Raw genomic sequence first — 18,864 nt, 5'->3', positions numbered from 1 at the left:
TTTTTTTAAAGTAGTAAAATATGTATTCAAAAATAATATTGAGCCGTTTCCTAAAATAGTAACTCTTGCTTAGTGTCAAGAAATCTTGCTGGTGGCATTTTGACATTTATTACATACATCTCTATCAATGTCTCTTTAATAAATAAATAATCCCTAAGTATTGCCATAACTATCAGCAAAATACACTTCTATGCAAATCATTTCTGTGGACAAAATTGCAGTAGCCTTGATGACTTCGAGATAGGATATATGGCATTAAGGTCAAACCATAAGCAGCATGATACGTATTTATAGTTTATTAAGGATCATGGTCTCATACGCCAACTCAGAAATTCTAAACAATACGTAGCGAGAAGGTATTACTGATAAAGACTTTACTAACATTGCTTCATAGATAGAATAACGTCTACTGGCACGTTTCTTTATCATGTTATTCTACAGTATGATCATTATAACACTTGTAACCAGGCAAATATTAAAATGCAATCTTACTCCCAAATAGGAATTACAATTAAAACAATGCTTTTCATTTACCGAAAAGGATTATTAAATATTGAAAACAATGGTTCTTATGAAGGATACTGTGTTTAATTTGAAAGAAAAGTGCAGAAAACAAGATATTTCTCCCTAATAAGACGATAGTTGATCACTGTAAATCTTTTAGGACCCAACAGTCATTTAATATTTGTGCGGTTTAGCTATTACATACACGGTTTCAATATTGTTGTCAGTAATATACATTTTTCATAAATGCATTATATGGCAAGTGTTAAAGGTTTATCACTCAACATTTATGTGTGTTATACATGTGTATGTATTGATTTTAAAAAAAGATATCACTTTAATTAGCCACACCCAAACTTTAAATGATGTTTAAGTGTTCCTCTTCATTTTTTCTTGATATATAACACTGGGATAAACATGATAAGGTTGATAAATGAGATGGGTGTTCTTTTTTTCCAGGTCGTTACAAAAACATGTTGATTAATTTCGATTTTTACATGCATATTAATGATCAGTCAAGTGTTGATTTCACTTTGCCTATTGGTCCTCTCTCAGTCGTATTTGTTCGTGCTCAAACTAATTAAATGTGGCATTGTCCTAATGGTATAATGATTCCATTTTTTGTCCTTATCATCTCAGGAACACAGTTCCATTTCATCAGCCAAACACTTTAAAGAGTTGCGTTACATCGCCGGAAGTCAGTATTTTCTTGATGAGCAAAAATAGAATAAGACTTTTCTCTGGTAGGATATTGTGAATGTCCTATTGGAATACAATCGATACGTATCGATCTAACTTAGTGCTGTTGTTTGTTTTCTATGATAGTTTTATATTTAATTTATAATAAGCTGACACAACTCTTGCAGAATAACCGTGTCGTACGTTCTAGCTCGTCTGAAAGTATATTTTAAACCTATAATAAAATCTGATATTTATCAGGTTTTGATTTATCAGTTTATATGTTATTTTTGCGCTATTCTTCATTGTTTTGAAGTTGATGGGAAATTAATCTAAAAGTTTTTGTGTTTTAAAGAAGTAAAATATGTATTCAAAATTACTAGAGTCAAGAAATCTTGACGTTGCAATTGTATCAAAATCTCTTTAATTATAAAATAAACAGTCCATAAGCAGTGTCAATTTTTGGCATGAACATAGTCATTACTACTAGCTTAATAAATTTCTATGCACTTCTATGCACATCATTAGTGAGATCAAAGCGGTGAAATTGTGTGAGTATCGTATCTGGGATCTGAAATAAGAAGTAATATGGTACGAAACAAGAAGCATCTGGGATTATGTTCTCAGACGCCGGGTCAGATATCCCGAAATTACGCTGTGAGCAGGCAATTGTAACTTTTACTATCTATACATAAAAGTACAAAGTTTGCTGGCACGTTTCTTTGGCATATTCATCTACGTCATAATCATAATGACACTGGTCGGCATTTACCATCCACCTACACTACAAACTTTAAATGATTTAATGTTTTAGGTCTTGTTTTTTACAATTCTTATCAGAGCTTGTCGTGCAAACATGTGATTTTGTGTTCATCTTTTTAAGATTATTTCAAAATGCATCATTTTAATTGATTTCGATTTTCAATTGTTTTCGATGTCCAGGCATAAGTGATTTCGATGTTCAATTGTTTTCGATGTCCAGGCATTAATATTGATGATCAGCCATGTTTTCGTTCACTTTGCCTTTTTTGTCCTCTCTCGGTAAAATCGATTTACTACAGATATCATGATCATACGAGTGTAAACACATATCGAGTCATTTGGTTGATCTTTCATCTGTATCAAGTCTGAATCAAAGGCAAGCCGAATTCAAAGTGGAAATGTCAGTTTTTAGACTTAAATGACGAAAATAAAATTGCCAAATATTGTACCAAATTATAAAGTACAGCTATTAATAAAGTTGGGTAAAATACAACACTGCCAGCTGGGTATTCAGCGGCCGTTCTTTGTCACGCGCTCTTGTTTGTTTTGCAAGTGGCGACTGACGCCTAATTCCACAGCGTGGCTTAACGACGGGACGCTTTAGGGGAAGTCTCAAAATAGCAGTTTCAAAAAAGCAGTTTTAGGGGGCGACTCAAATTTATTTATTTTTAATAAATTGTAGCTATTCGTCCTCAAACTAACTGAATATAATATGTTTTTAACACAGCGGTATAAGGTTTTTAATTTTGCCCTTATCATCCCAGGAATACAGTCACATTACAAACGTTGACATCGCCGGAAATAAGTAGCTTCTTGATTGGAAAAAACATAATCTTTCTGTGATAGTATATTAGAACTCTTGAGATATTATCGATGTTTATCGATTTAATGTTCAGTATTTTTTCAATGATTGTTTTATTAGGATCATTAATAACGTCGCTATCATTGCATATTTGTGTTTATATCCAATATTTACACCTCAACTTCCATTCCTTAAATGAACTGCCTTTCGGCAATTGTGTTCATCAATCGATGAACCCAACATCTTCGGATATGTTCGGATCGTAATTCATTGCATAACAATATACATGAAAGCTATTGATCTTGTTATTGGTTGTATTGTTTCTGCAGGTCCCGTAAAATATAGATCAACATTTTTAAAAGTGTTAGTTTATTATATTTTAAATATATTGGTACCAGAAGTGTTTCAATTTTACGTTTTAAAGTGATTTCAAGCGGTTGATCTTTTCCCGCGTTATTGTGACGTCATTTGAAAAAAATGATTGCGGTTATTGTCGGGTCGTTCTATTTACAGAATGGGTAAGAACGGATAACTGAAAGGTTTTCTTAAATGAAATCAAGTATTATTTTTTTAACAATTCTTGAAAGAAATAATGAACTATTGGTGTAAATATAAGGAGTGAATTGCGGGGTTGATGTCATTATCGGGGATATGAACGCACGTGGAGTCCTTCGGACTCCACACACATTGACCAACCCAATTGCGTTCATACCCCGATAATGACATCAACCCCGCAATTCATTCCTTAAGTGAACTAGACACATAGCGTTACAAATGTGCGCGCTATATAGTGCCATTTTCAACCAGTACTAAATTCCAAAATGAATTCGGTTTCACAATCATACGAGTATCACCAGTTCAGAAATCAAGATTTGATCTCGTTCAAATCATGCTAACAGTACAATCAATCCAATAAGGATAAGTAATCTGGGATTTCAAATTAAATCAAGACGAATTTCAAAAGGCTGATTTATTTATATTAAGCAGACCAGACTGTTTTGATGGCGTGCAGGCTTACTTGAATATATGTTATATGGAGTAAATACGGCATAATGTCCATCCATAAGGACATTTTGATAAAATATGGTAATAAATATTGCTGATGAAAACATTCGAGTCGAGTTTGCATATTTGAATTTAACGGAGCTCTATCCTTCTTTTATATACATTTCTGATTTAAAAGATACGTTTTCTAAATTTCATTTCTATGACGGAATGGGGGGGGGAGAGGGCAAACAAGTGCCTGTGTATTGATTGCAGATTTATGATTCGTGTATTATAACATGAAACTATTTTATGTTATCATTATGATGAAATGCAATGAATAAAAATCGAGTTGTAAGTCGTTTGATTATTCAGTTTTAATTATAGCTGAACATAACTTGGTAAAGACTTATTTCCAGTTGCCCTAGAGTAACTTCCGTAATAATACATCGGTTTAATTATAAAGGGGTGTAACTATGAAATTACTGTATCGATCTTTGCTAATTAAAGTCCGGCTGTTTCAACTGACCTAACAAGGAAATGGTATGAATTTGAACCTACAATAATATGGACGATAGCAATAGTAAACGTGCTTCTCTGGATGGAGAGTAATGTCGAATACAGCAACTGATAATATACGGCTTTTAATTTGATTGTTTTTTCACAAAACCTTTGCGTTCTTTGTGGTCCGATCCTATTTTTTATCGAAAATTTCAACCGCAGTATGCTTAAGTTTATCAGTAAGGAGTGATATAAAGTACGTCGTGTGTGAATTTGTATTCGTACCCTCCTATGTTCACACACCATGAAAACACAATAGACTGCGTTAATAATAAATGAACAATAAACGTTAATAAGCCAATTTTGCCAGTCACAAAAACAATGACCAAATTTCAACGAGAAAACTAATGGCATGGTCATCAAAAAGCATTAAACGGTTGATGGATAAAGTGAAAACTGTACTGGGAGCTAAGGAGACCCAAAACCTAAGTTCTGTGTAGTGAGCTATTGGTCATATGGGAAAAATATATAACATTGACAGCATGGAGGTACAGTTTACAATATATTACATAATTATACATGTACCTATTAATGTTGTTTATTTGTTATGGGGTGATTATGTACAAAGTTCCATATGTCTATAAAACAAGACGTGTGTTTTTCTTTAGATAATAAAGTTGCTGTAAAGAGGTGTAACTTAAGGAGCTTCACTTTGCGAGGTTTCTAAGTAAATAGATCCCCATCCTGTTGTCTTTATTTTCAATTTACGTAATTTGCAGACGCTATAGTAAATAATTGATAAGAGAAATACCTAAACGACCAAGCGGTTCCCACGCGATTGTGCAGGCTAAAAAATGTGTTATATATATATTTCTTCTCTCGCAATAGGCCAGACTTGTCAGCGATTTAAACATACACCCTGGTCAGCAACAGCAATTCGAACATACACCCTGGTCAGCAATTCAAACAAACACCCTGGTCAAGCATTCAAACATACACCCTGGTCAACAATTCAAACATATACCCTGATTCACAATTCAAACATACACCCTGGTCAGCAATTCAAATATATGCCCTGGCCAGCAATTGAAATATACACCCTGGTCAACAATTCAAACATACACCCTGGTCAAGCATTCAAACATACACCCGGGTAAGCAATTCAAACATACACCTGGTCAAGAATTCAAACATAAACCCTGGTCAGCAATTCAAACATACACCCTGGTCAGCATTCAAACAGTCAAAATTCAAACATACACCCTGGTCAAAATTCAAACATACACCCTGGTCAAAATTCAAACATACACCCTGGTCAAAATTCAAACATACATCCTGGTCAAAATTCAAACATACACCCTGGTCAAAATTCAAACATACACCCTGGTCAAAATCCAAACATACACCCTGGTCAAAATTCAAACATACACCCTGGTCAAAATTCAAACATACACCCTGGTCAAAATTCAAACATACATCCTGGTCAAAATTCAAACATACACCCTGGTCAAAATTCAAACATACACCCTGGTCAAAATTCAAACATACACCCTGGTCAAAATTCAAAGATACACCCTGTTAAAAGGAACACAATAAGGGCCCAAACGACACTTAACGGGAAACACAAACGTACAAACACCACAAACAAACCACACCCGCAAAAAAATCGCTCTACTGAAAAAAAATCGGAATGCTTGGAAGTTACCAAAAGCGAGATTCATTCAATAAGATTATAAATATGTACACATAATAAATTCCAAATATAAAGATTGAGAATTGTAAGGTTCCGTTTAATAAATAGGAATGATTTGGATCGAGTCAAAGAGCAGAAAAATCTCGAGAAAATATTTAATAATGAAAACTTTTGGATAGGTAATTTTGACAATGGTGTTGTATTCCATGTTTGTATAACTCATGCCAATGGCAATGATTGTCCTGTCCTTTTTAAACACATATTAATACAGCATGAAAATCTTCTTGTCCATAACCATAAACCGCGAGCTAGTATAACCTAGAAGTGATAATGGTGTTTCACAAAACGACATGAACACGCCATTCTGTTCGCCATTTTGCGATTATCGCCAACACACACGCTATGGTTCATACAGCTGCCTGTCATAGACGATGACAGAAATGGAGCCATTCCAGAAAAACTTACTTCTCTTAGAATTAGAAAAACTTATGTATCAATATCAGGAAAACTTGTTTTTGGTGTTTATATATGTGTGTCTATAGTTTGGGTTGTGGTCTTTGGTTTGTATTGTCGTTCGGGTCCTTGCTTTGTGCCCCTAAACATATTTGTTTTTTGTATTCTGGACTACTGGGCTTGCCCCTGTATTTTGCATTGTATTATCTGTTAACATTATGCAGTTGATGACAAGCATCTCAGTTTCTTAAGTAATCCTTACATATAAATCAACCATTCATATTGATCACTTAATTTGCGAAAAACTTGTTCATACTTAGGTTTAAAAAGTGTTCATGCCCATCGGTATTATAAGCTTATTTGTATATGATGACATGTGTCTTTATGATAAGTTTTGTAATCAGCTTTCAGAAGGTTCGCAAGAGAAACATGAAAACAAATTGACGACAGGCTTCATTAATTATAGTGGTTTGGTTTCATTAGTTGAAAACCACGTGCTTGGTAATTTGTGGATCAGATTTAATTGTGTAAGAGGTGTTGAGATTATTTTCAAACAAAATAAGATGTGGAACAAAACAATTATTCAAAAACGCATATTAATACAGCATGAAATTCAGTAACAAACATTGTCGATAAGCCGCGAGCTCAAATATTACCTAGAAATGATAATGGTGTTTCAAAAGGACATGAACACGCCATTATGTTCGCCATTTTGCGATTATCAACCGCACATACGTTATTGTTCATACAGTTGCCGGTCATTAAAGATCACAGAAATCGAGCCATTCCAGAAAACACCACAAATTGAAAGATCTATTTTACCTTGAGATTATATATATATATATTTCTAGCACACCGGATGGGCATTTCTGGTAAATTCAGCCGTGCTGGAAAACTCCATCTGGCATCTCCCCATGCCAGATGAGTCACGCGCTGTGACGTAATACTTTCAATTTCTTTTATTAAACACTTATTGTAACCATAGTTATGAGATTTAAATAGATGAGTTCCATTAACATTAATTTTACAAAAATATTCCTTAAAAACAAAACAAAATAACCCTTAAAAGACGTGATAGCGAAGGAACCTATTGACGTATGCAATGAATACAAATTACTGCGCGTCATGACGTCAGTAAACATCATCGCACGCGCTTTTTGGTGAAATGTACAAAACGTGCTTTCTTATTTTCTTCACATAAAAGTGTAATTTAAGGTATGCTAGAAAAAATATCTGTCATGTGTTCCCGTTCCGGATAGAAAAATCCGACCCTCGGGCACGCTGCGTAGCCGGTAACTCGGCAAGCCTCGTTACCTGGCAACGCAGGTGCCCTCGGGTCGGATTTTTCTATCCGGAACGGGAACACGTGACAGATATTATTAACATGAAACTAAACAAATACATAAAAAAAGATATCCAAAATCATGCTAGGAAGGAGTGTGTGTCGGATAAGTGACAGTAGGCGGACCTTTAAACACCAGCGAGAGTTCAGATTCTTTATGATTAGGCCCCTAGATGAAAATGAAGGTTATATTCTAAAGTATTTTGATGTAAATGTGTTCAGCCTCTGTTGTGTTGTGACTTTGTGAGTTTCTCGTTTAGTGTGTCAGTGTGTGTATATCACGTGCTGAATTACGTCATATATGCTACATCAGAAGGCAACATTTGGCTTAAATGGAGACTTAAATTATAGATAAGTTTTCTTTTACTACACCATTTTAAAAGAAACAAAGGGCAGTCTATGCCACTTAAATAACCAAGCCTTCGTTGTATTCCCGGAGTTTGATAAGGTGATTAATTTCATAAAACACTTCGACAAACCTGTTTCCAATATAATGTTTTCACAGTGCTCAGTCAGACGGCCGTATTGTGAAAACGTTCGTCGAAGTGTTTTACGAAACGACACTCTCAATCAAACTCTGGTAAAAGGCCGAATTAGGGTGGCGTAGACTGCGCTATGTTTCATTTAAAATGATGAATAAATAAGATAGTTATCTTTGATTAAAGCCTTTATTGGAAGCAAAATAGTGTCGACGTAGCATTTGTGACGCATTTTATCACGTGGTATTCACACACACTGTGTGTGTAAGACCTTAACCTTGTTACTCTTAACTGGAACTGGGACTTAAAGTTCTGGCAACATACACCAAAATAAAATAACAAGTCCACACAACCGCTTGCTCAATAAATTAGAAATTCAAAATGCAACAGTCTGCAGTTTTCTTCTGATAAATTGGCTTCAACTATATCCCATAGTGTCATAATTGGAAACTTGTTCAATACAGTTGTCTTTTAATGTTAGACCAAATGTCGGATAGCCGTGGTTAGAATTGAAACGCTTTCACTACCAAGATTGAAATTCTGCCCTCTGAGAATAAAACAAAATGAAAATAAGCTCACCGTATTAGTTCTGGGCAAAGCAAATTACAAATTAATGCACATCTTCTTGGCGCAGAGAGTTAAAATTATTGGCATAAAGGGAATTTGGAATACAATCAGAGTTTAATTAGATTAGGCGGTGTGAGGTAGTTTACATACGATTATGTAGACCACTAAAATGTTAAAGATTGTAAGTATGTACTTACACTGTTTTCAATGCTCTAATCCAATTTACTATTTGTAATTGTATGCATGAATATGATAACGAACAGTTTTTGTACTTGTTCCAATATTTGTTCATTTTACCCTATATGCTTTTATTTCCAGGTCGCAAGGTCATGGGATATTCTTTTGATATGGTATGTATGTTTGTTATTCATGTCGGAAAATAGCATATTGAGCTAATGTTTCTTGTTAACACATACCCGACTTTAAATAAAGATTCTTGTATCTTTTATCTTGACTGAGTCGCATCAAACCATTTATTTTTGTAAGTACATACTAAAAACCATTAACCATTACATAGTGGTGTATATTTGTCAGCTACTTAATATTTTTGGTGCCAAGTGGTTCTTGCATATTGAAAGACGTAAACTTTCGATATTCAGCAACAAAACTCACTGGCAAAACACGAACTTGATACTTTCGCTAGCATTGGCAATACATAAGATAACACTTGTGTAAGCCTTTTCACACTAATGTTTCAGAAATTAATGTGTAGCACTGACACCTCTACTATAATTAGATACGCTCAATTCATAAAAAAAATATTTTGTTTAAATTTAAGAGATACATTCTATTTAAGTTTCAACTCCACCTACATTTTTTTCTTTTTTTTCTTCTTATGAAAAATAGTTTGCCATTGTTCATTGCACATATATCTTGTAGTAGTGTTGAGGAGAATTCGTAATTCAATTTTATTATTGCATTTTGTTTGTTAACTCTGTATGCCTGTCATCATCATTAAAATCGTAACGTTACACAAACTACATTATTCTCACTCACCATAACGACATTTAATAATGTTCAAAATAGCAGAAACTTTTTCATGTTACTTTAATGCTCCGATGTTCAAAAGAAAACTTTCTGTGATTAGGCAATATGAGTGAAAATCAATATGTATCAATAAAACTGTTACTTTTAAGTGTGATGTTTAATGTAGTATAATGTTATGGTCATACAAAATGTATATGTCAAGTTTGGTTAACCTGAAAAAATCTTTAATGGACTAGACACTAACTTTTCAAACCTGCCAATTTTGTAAATCGGTTGCTTTACACTGAATGCCGCCTCAACAACCATTAAAGAATGTTGTTAATTAACAGTTTTATTACTATTTTCAGAAGGAAACAAACAGTAATTACGAGTTTAGTTCTGAGCTAAGACGATTAATTTGTAAAGAGAAACATGGAGTGCCGGTAGCTTTGCTGTTAATTAAGGTGTGCAACTATTGATCTTGGCTTAAAGGAATGAATAAATGAATAATTGTCCTAACAAGGTCATGGTTAGACCAGGTTTCTGACCAGATGTATTTAATGACATGGTCGATAGCCACCCTTAACATGCTTCTTTGGATTGATAGGTACAATTACGCTGCCAGGTTGGGTCGCAACTGGCATTATCATGCTTTTAAGTGTGACGGATTTGGGTCACATTTCGCTTAATGTTCTTTAATGTTTCCATTGCCATCGTAACCATATATTCACGTAATGACAGTATGACTTGTATTGTAATCCGCTTTCTGTATAGTCTATTTACAGGAGAATGAATTACAAATTGATGACAGGCTTCGTGATAGATTTATTTTCTTTTACATACAAATCTGATTGTTATTATTAAAGGGATTCGCTCATGCTTTTTTGTAAATCGCTCTGTTTTGTATGACGAAATAAAATGTGCCAAATCATTAGGAATGTTACAACTAAGGTGCCAAAAGTTGGAACCCTTCAAGGCTTCAGCAAATGTTAATAATTGCTCAAACATTGTCTTGAATTCGCGTTAATAATGCTAAAGGTTACCTTATTACGGCTTTGATGTTGTACGATTGGTTGATTGGCATTATCTTGTGATGTTATCAATGTATTGTTAAAAATTTAAAATATCCATCCTTGTTTTATAAATCGTGGTGACCGTGAAGGCGTCGGTTTTCTTGACTTAACCGGAGTGGGTTCGCACTCCACTAACACGAAAATACTATAATTGTATTTTTTCTGCAATTCCGATATCATAGTGTAAAATAATTATGAAATTTAAGTGTTTTCAGATGCATTACCGGGAAAATTATTATATATTATATATATTATTATAAACCAAAAACTTCTTTGTTAAAAATGCAAATCATTTGTATATAAAGCAACACAGAAGTTTAGAAATTCAGAAAGTCACGCGATATGCAAATTTCGTAATGACGTTGTTCGCGCTAAATTTAGATTATACTTTTTTAGATTATACTTTCGATTTTGTTGCACTTTGTTATTGCATTTCTTATTTTTCTTGGGGTTAAAAAGTTTAAAAAAAATAAGAGAAGCCATTTGGATATACATACAAAATAATAAGTTTGCATGACTTAAACATAATGGGACTTTAAGGAGTGTGTATGTGCTTGTTTAAACTGTACAAAAAATGATGAGGTCCTTGATATATGGGTTGAAACTTTGAGACGAAGCACAAACAAGCGTGCGTGTCTTGGTAAGGTCTCTAAGAACAAAGATCTGAGGAATTGGATCTGATAGCTTGGTATATCTATTCAATTTACGTAATTTGCAGACGATATGGTAAATAATTGGTTACAAACAATACTTAACGAACCTAGTAGGAGGAAGCAGTCTGTAAGATGTATCTCGTTTGAATTTACATAACTTCTTTTATTTAGCAAGACTGAGGTCTTTAAAAGGGTTAAGATATAATAAAAACGGTATTAATTTATACAGAATGTTAGAAATCCCGAATTTGAATCCGATATAGACATATAAGACATCCTAAATCATGCTAGGAAGGAAAGTTTCCAAATGTATATACGAGTTTGATTGTTGTTGTTTTCCTGTCAAAATATGTTTTAAAACGGGAAATACAGAAACAATAACTTTTTGATTATTTTTTCTGTAATTCACCACGTTAAGATAAATGAAACATGTTAAGCAATAAAATATTGAATGTGGAAAGATTGCTTTGGATTTGATATACCAATTTGTTTCTCTTGGTTGTAAATAAATATGTAAAGAATACTTATACTATAAAAGATATCATGTTATTCTAGATAGGCCCTAACGAACCCTGCTTGTATATGAACATTTTCACCACCCTCATTTTACTATTGATACACACGGATCCGGCTGATTGACTTTTTAAAAGAGTAAGAATGAGATATGAAACAGTTAGAATTTAATAAACGCTTTATGTGTTTAATAAAGGGAATACGCCACTTGTAAAATACATTTTAGGTGCTCACTCGGTGAAATGTGCTACCCTTTTACACTGTAACCAACAATTGTCCTCTTTGCACAATGGGATCTATTCCATTAACGTAAGTTTTAGACGATATGGTAAACAACTGATTACAAACAATTCCTGAAGGGCTATGCAGTTCTCTTGGGATGGAAAAAAATAACATTCCTTTTTTTTCAAGACGGATTCCTTGAGTAAAATAGAATTCTTTAAAACAATATGAATTTACATAGATCAGTATAAGCATTAAATGATTGTTGTTTTCTTAGTCAGGTAGATGACCTGAATAAAAATCTTAGTGATTAAGAAGGGCTCGTTATTAATCATTAAAGTGTTTATTAACGTCATGTCAATCTTATCTAGAATACAACCTTATTGACTAACACATTGTCAACGCAAAATCTAAAGCAGGAAGTGTGTGTCGGATAAGTGATAATAGGCGGGCCTTTAAACACCCGCGAGAGTTCAGATTCTTAATGATGAAGCCCCCGAGCTCAAAATGTAAGTTGAATTCTAAGGTATTTTGATGTAAATGTGTTCTGCCTTTGTTGTGATGTGACGTTGTGGGTTTCTCAATAAGTATATGTTAGGCATTGACGTTGTGGCTCTAAACAAGGACGTTGTTAAAGTTCTTGCAACAAACACCAAAATAAAATAACGAGTCCACACAGCGTCATGCTAAGTATAATAGAAATTTAAAATGCAACAATCTGCAGTTTCCTTCTGATAAATTGGCTTCAACCATTTCCCAGAGTGTCATAATTTGAAACTTGTTCAATACAGTTGTCTGTTAACGTTAGACCAAATGTCGGATAGCCGTGGTTAGAATTGAATGAGCTTTCACTACCAAGATTGAAATTCTGCCCTCCGGTATAAAACGAAATGCAAATAAGCATACCGTATTAGTTCTGGGCAAAGCAAATTACAAATTAGTTCACATCTTCTTCGCGCAGAGAGTTAAAATTATTGTAATGCTTTGAAATACAATCAGATTTTAATCAGTTAAAGCGGTGGATATAAAGTGTTAGTGGGTAGTTTACACAATAGTATGTAGATCACTAAAATACTTAAGATTGTTAGTATGTACTTTTCAAAGTATGTGACTGAGCTGCACCATTTATTTGTTTAAGTACATCCAATCTTTAACCATTACATAGTGGTGTCTTTTTGTCAACTACTATATATTTCTTTAGTGCCCAGTGGTTCTTGCATATAGACAGACGTATACTTAAGATGTTCAGCAACTCACTGGCAAAACACGATCTTGATACTTTTGCCAGCATTGGCAATACATAAGAAAATACTCGTGAAAGTCTTTTTATACTTCATTAAATTCGACAAAATAAACAAATGTCGATAGTTCATGTAGCATATTCAAAATTAAACTGCCAAACAAGACACCAAGCTTAATAAAGCATCCTATTTGGATAATTACTAGGATGACAGCTGATGCAATTCGTTGTCCAGTGACAAATAAATATGATCTTATTTATGGTTCATCAGGGATTAATTTGTTACATAAAGGACCTGATAGTTTCTTGTAGCAAGCACAATCTGGGCTCTTCATGCTGTCATAGTCATTAAATCGTTTCGTTACAGAAAACAACATTACTCTCACTCTCCACAAGGACATTTATTCATGTTCAAAATCGTTCAGAAACTATTTCATGTTTCCCGAGAGCATTTTGTTTACTGACATCATGACGCGTAGTTTTTTTTAATCACAATTGACGTCAAATAGGAATTCCTAAAAAAAATCGCGTTTTTGACCAATTTTATTTTTACATTTCGATTTAAAAGTATTGCCTACTTTAATGCTCCGGTATGCAAGAGAAAACTTGCTCTGATTGGGCTCTGTGAGTGAAAATCAATATGTATCAATTTAACTATTATTATGTATCTTTTAAGTGTGATGTTTAATGTAGTATAATGTTATGATCATACAAAATGTATATGTCAAGTTTGATCAACCTGAAAAGTACTTCTAGAATCTAAACACTAACTTTTCAAACCTGCCAATTTTGTAAATGGGTTGCTTTACACTGAATGCCGTCTCAACAACAATTAAAGGATGTTGTTCATTAACAACTTTATTACTGTTTTCAGAAAGGAACAAGAGTAATTACGAGTAAAGTTCTGATCTAAGACGATTAATATGTGAAGTGAAACACGGAGTGCCGGTAGCTTTGCTCTTAATTAAGGTGTGCAACTATTGATCTTGGCTTAAAGAAATTGTTGGAATAATGAATAGTTGTTCTAACAAGGTCATGGTAAGACCAGGTTTCTGAAGTCTTTAATGGAATGGTCGATGTCTACCCCTAACATGCTTCGTTGAATCGATAGTAACAATAACGCTGCCAAGTTGGGTCGCAACTGGCATTATCATGCTTTTAAGTTTGATGAATTTGGGACAAATTTCGTTTAATGTTCTTTAATGTTTCGATTGGCACAGTAACTATATAATCACGTAATGACAGTATGAGGTTTCTGTAAAGTCTATTTACAGGAGAATGAATTACAAACTGATGACGACAGTTTTGAGCTAAGTTTACATATACAATATATAAATATCAAATATATACGTGATGCTCTTTGTTATCTTTATTTTATTTTACATACAAATCTGATTGTTAGTATTAAAGGGACTCGCTCATGTTTCGCAAACAATTCCATGCAGTTCCCGTGGGATGGAAAGGATTCGCATATATTTTCCTTGTTTGCCTTGAGAAAAAAGAATTAATAAAAATAATATGAATTTACATAAATCATTATAGGCATTAAATGTTTTTTGTATGAGGTTATTTTCTTAGTCAGGTAGACGACCTCAATTAAAATCTGAGTAATTAAGAAGGGCTTGTTATTAATCATTATAAATAACGTCATCTAACTCTTATCAAGATTACAGCCTCATTGACATACACAGGCAGGGAGTGTGTGTCGGATAAGTGACAGTAGGCGGACCTTTAAACACCCGCGAGAGTTCAGATTCTTTATGATTAAGCCCCCAAGCTAAAGATGTAGGTTGTATTCTAAGGTATTTTTATGTAAGTGTGTTCTGCCTTTGTTGTGATGTGACTTTATGAGTTTCTCGTTTAGTATATATCAAATATAAATGCTCTTTGGTATCTTTATTTTCTTTAACATACAAATCTGATTGTCAGTATTAAAGGGACTTGCTCATGTTTTTTTTTGTAAATCGCTCATTTTTGTATGACAAAATAAAATGTTGCAAATCATTAGGAGTGTTAAAACTAAGGTGCTAAAAGTTGGAACCCTTCAAGGCTTCAGCAAATGTTGATATTTGCTCAAACAGTGTCTTTCAATTCGCGTTAATAACGCTAAAGGTTACCTTATTACGGCTTTGATGGTGTGCGATTAGTTAATTGACATTATCTTGTGATGTTATCAATGTATTGTTAAAAATTCAAATTATCCATCCCTGGTGACCTAGTAGTGAATGGGTCGGTTTTCTTGACTTAACCGGAGTGGGTTCGCACTTCACTAACACCAAAACACTAAAATTGTAAAAAAAAAATGCAATTCCGATATCATAGTGTAAAATAATAATAATAATGAAAAGTGTTTTCAGATGCATTACAGGGAAAATTATTAAAAAATGCAAATCATTTGTGTATAAAGCAACACAGAAGTTTAGGAATTCAGAAAGTCACGCGATATGCAAATTTCGTAATGACGTTGTGACGTTGTGCGCGCTAAATTTAGATTATACCTTCGGTTTTGTTGCACTTAGTTATTAAAAAATAAGAGAAGCCATTTGGATATACTGTACGTCAAAAAATAAGTTTGCATTACTTAAACATAATGGGACTTTAAGGAGTGTAATGTTTCTACTGTACAAAAATGATGAGGTCCTTGATATATGGGTTGAAACTTTGAGACGAAGCACAAACCAGCGTGCGTGTCTTGGTAAGGTCTCTAAGAACATAGATCTGAGGAATTGGATCTGATAGCTTGGTCTATCTATTCCATTTACGTAATTTGCAGACGATATGGTAAATAATTGATTACAAACAATACTTAACGAACCTAGTAGGAGGCAGCAGGCTGTAAGATGTATCTCGTTTGAATTTACATAACTTCTTTTATCTCGCAAGACTGAGGTCTTTGAAAGGGTTAAAATGTAATAAAAACGAATTTAAATTGTGAGAATGCTAGAAATTCCGAATTTGAAACCAGTTTAGGTTTGCTGTTAACAAATCAGGCACTTTTTTGGTTAAATATACGAGGTTAAAGGACACAAGCTTGAATAGAATAACTAGGTTCCCATTGTGTTTTTCTGACTTTTTTCTATATTTCCATGTTCTCAAACACTTTTGTAGTTGATATGCTCAGATGCTATGGCGAAAAGACGCAAGCTTTAAAAAAACTCACAACTGCAAACACAGACATTTAGACTTTTAATATGCAACAGTCTCCAGTTGTCTCCAACTCAGGCTTTCAGTGTTATGATTGACCACGGTCCGTTTGGCGCATGCATTTTATATTTATAAGCTTCTTGTCTATTCAACCGAGCATATGGGTCACCTTATCAACAATCGTACGACCGATATTACAAATCTTTATACTTATTTGTACACTGGGCTAATTTTTTAAATTTGAAAGTTAAAATATTAATTCAATTTCTCACACTCGCCCAGTAGTCATCTCAATTTCCTGGTCTTACAATTTTTGTCGTACGCTCGTTTTTAAGATGGCTCAATTATCCGTAGATATGCCTCATTGATTCCATTCAGTCTATTGGTCGGTTATATTTACAGTTCAATCAAGATCTAAGTTGGTTGTTGAAAATCATCATCATCATCATCATCATCATCATCATCATCATCATCATCATATACAACAAAAACAACAAAAACACCATCATGATCAGCATCATTTATCACCATCATAGTAATATATTATCTAATATTTAGTAAGCGGTACAAACAAACCACTTGAATTATATCATGATAAAAGTAATATCATTTTGTAATCATGTTACATAATTGTGCGAATAAAATAATGCGTAACTTTTGAGTTTCAATTTCTCTTGGGATTATGTTTGTAAAGACATGAACAGTTATAAAAACCTGCTTTTATAACTGACTTATAACGTTTGTATTTAGACATTTGAAAGCAACATTATACACGCTCAATAATTAGAAAATTGGTTAAATTCAATCAATGACATCAATAAGTTTAAAATGTAATGCTAGAAATACATCATTATATTTTGGCGTTTTTATAAAATATAGCTATAAATTGTCAATGCGTAAAAAAAATTATGATCATGCAATGCACCTCTACACTTATGTATAAAATAAAAAGTGCAAAAGTAATAAGAACAACATAAATTCCTACCTCAGTGAGTGTAATTTAATATCTCATACAACGTATCTGTCACATGTCAATCCAAGAAATCACAGTACCGACTTGCGGAGGACTCCGCTGAATATCTGTAAAATGTTATTCCACCATTTTTCAACATTTATTGCCTTCACATGTTCGCGGCACGGTCGTTTACCAATAAAGCACTATTGATCGCCATCTTTTCCCATAGTCATTGATCTGTCCAGTTTTGTAAGTGTTCTATGACTTGGGTAGGGAAGGGGGATTTTCTTAGTAAATAAGCATTTTTGGTTGGGTGTTTTTCTTAGAAGAATTTTTTTTTTTTTTAAAGAGTCATTTTTCTAGAAAAATATTCAAGTTAAATCAATTAGAGGAGTATAATTTTGATAAATTAAGGTAACACGGAATTGATATTTCGTTCGTCAGATTAATCGCACCTGTTGTTTTTCTTCAAAAGTAGCATCGGAACAAAATGTATTTTTCTGTAAGCGACCGCTCCCATTTTTGAAAAAAATGTCAATTAGAATATCTAAAACTGAGCAGTTAAATACCATATGCGCCATGTTGTGGGGTAATGGTGCGTCAAACAAACCTCGAAATGTAATAATATGTCTCTGACAATTTCAGGAAGACTTAAGCAGTTTAATAATTGAATAGGTTGTAGGTTACTTAAATGACACTAAGAAGGGAGGATGAAGTTATAACTGTTCATGATTTTCATTGAAGATACTAATTATAGTTAAAAATGGTTTTAGTTTGGCCGCTGCCCTTTAAATTAAAGGGTAAAAATGTATGTCCATGATTGTTCTTTCATCCACTCACTAGGGCATCAGTATATTTCGGTCAAAATCCGTCGAATAAAGCATTAAAATAGTTTGACCTTAATATAGGAACTTAATATAGTTCTTATGTGTGATAACTTCTTAAATGATGACTTTTTTAAATTTGGTTTCCATCTAATATACCATGTTGTTAAGCTTAATACTGGATAAGTATTGTATTGAACGCATATGAGGTTGTTTTTTTTCCATTTATTTGTTTAATTTAGGTTGCAAATGTTCAACACGATTGAGTCCATAGACAAACGTTTTATGGCGTTTTTTGGTGACACGACACGAGTATTCTTCTTCAATTTCTTAAGAAGCTCCACTATTATATTGTCATGATATGCATGTAGTGTCTCCAAAACATATAAAGTATGCATGTTATTTGTATTTATAATAATGCATGTTCATACATGTACGTTCAATATTGGATATTCTTTAAACGTGTTAACGATACGAAAGTACAAATTTAAGGAACTGTATCATACGTT

General features: G+C 33.4%; 1 protein-coding gene across 1 annotated transcript in view; it reads right to left on the bottom strand.

Annotated features, from left to right (window-relative positions):
* The window catches only part of LOC128214777 (uncharacterized), a 53,920-nt gene extending 36,223 nt beyond the window's left edge, over positions 1-17,697 (bottom strand). The window contains exon 1 of the mRNA XM_052921415.1: positions 17,562-17,697. The gene's annotated coding sequence lies outside the window, so the exon portion shown is untranslated. The remainder of the gene's footprint in view (positions 1-17,561) is intronic.
* Between the last annotated feature and the right edge of the window lie 1,167 nt (positions 17,698-18,864).

This window comes from Mya arenaria, chromosome 13 (genome assembly GCF_026914265.1).
Source record: "Mya arenaria isolate MELC-2E11 chromosome 13, ASM2691426v1".
Taxonomy (NCBI): Eukaryota; Metazoa; Mollusca; class Bivalvia; order Myida; family Myidae; genus Mya; species Mya arenaria.
The sequence above is the reverse complement of the archived record's forward strand: the minus strand, read 5'-3'. Positions and strand labels throughout refer to the sequence as shown.